Source organism: Phalaenopsis equestris, unplaced genomic scaffold, assembly GCF_001263595.1.
Source record: "Phalaenopsis equestris unplaced genomic scaffold, ASM126359v1 Scaffold199837, whole genome shotgun sequence".
NCBI lineage: Eukaryota > Viridiplantae > Streptophyta > Magnoliopsida > Asparagales > Orchidaceae > Phalaenopsis > Phalaenopsis equestris.
The window spans coordinates 21,517-22,298 of record NW_018219688.1 but is presented as its reverse complement, the minus strand read 5'-3'; positions in this window follow the sequence as shown (position 1 = coordinate 22,298).

Here is a 782-nt window from a genome sequence, read left to right as displayed (position 1 = left end):
TTGTTTACTGAATCTGCGGCTAGGCTGAGAGGATACCGGCTCTCACTTCGGAGCTCCCACATTCCCCTCGCCTGAGGACTAACATCTACACTTCCGTACCCAAACGATAGGACTGAATTGGGGATTTTAATATGTCACTCTAAAATCTCTAATTCTACGCCCGATAATTTTATTTCCCTATTTATTTACACCCAACTTCTAAGGGCTTTGACCTCTCTGAATCTTGGATGCAATCTTCACTTTAGTTGTAAAACTCAACATACTTGAACAAATCAATTGGCCAGATTGAAAGTAAATTAAGATCGAAGTGAAAAGATCATCACAACTTCTTTAACATTTTCATGGTTCAACCAATTCAAATCACCATTTCACAAATCTCAAGACAAGGAGAAAGACAGAGAAAACTACTCATAACTCATGGGGAAGACACAATAAAACTCGGAATTCATATATAAATGCAAAGTCATACAAACTACAACAAGAAAATAACACTTATCTCTAATTCCTCCCCAAGCAAACTCCTTGAAGTTCCTCTGAATCTCTTTCTTTCTTTACAACACATAGAATTCCTCTTCAAAGTAGCAATGAGGAAGCAATCTCTCACTTTCCCCCACTCTTACAATCTCTTGAAGAATTCCTCACAATTAGACTCTCTACACACTACTGGGGCTCTTGAGCACTATTCTAACCTTCCAACTCCTCGAACTCTTGAGCCTCCTCCTTTGTATTTTCGGTCAAAGTCATCTTTTAAGGACGTGGATGAGTTTTCCCAAGTGTTGCCT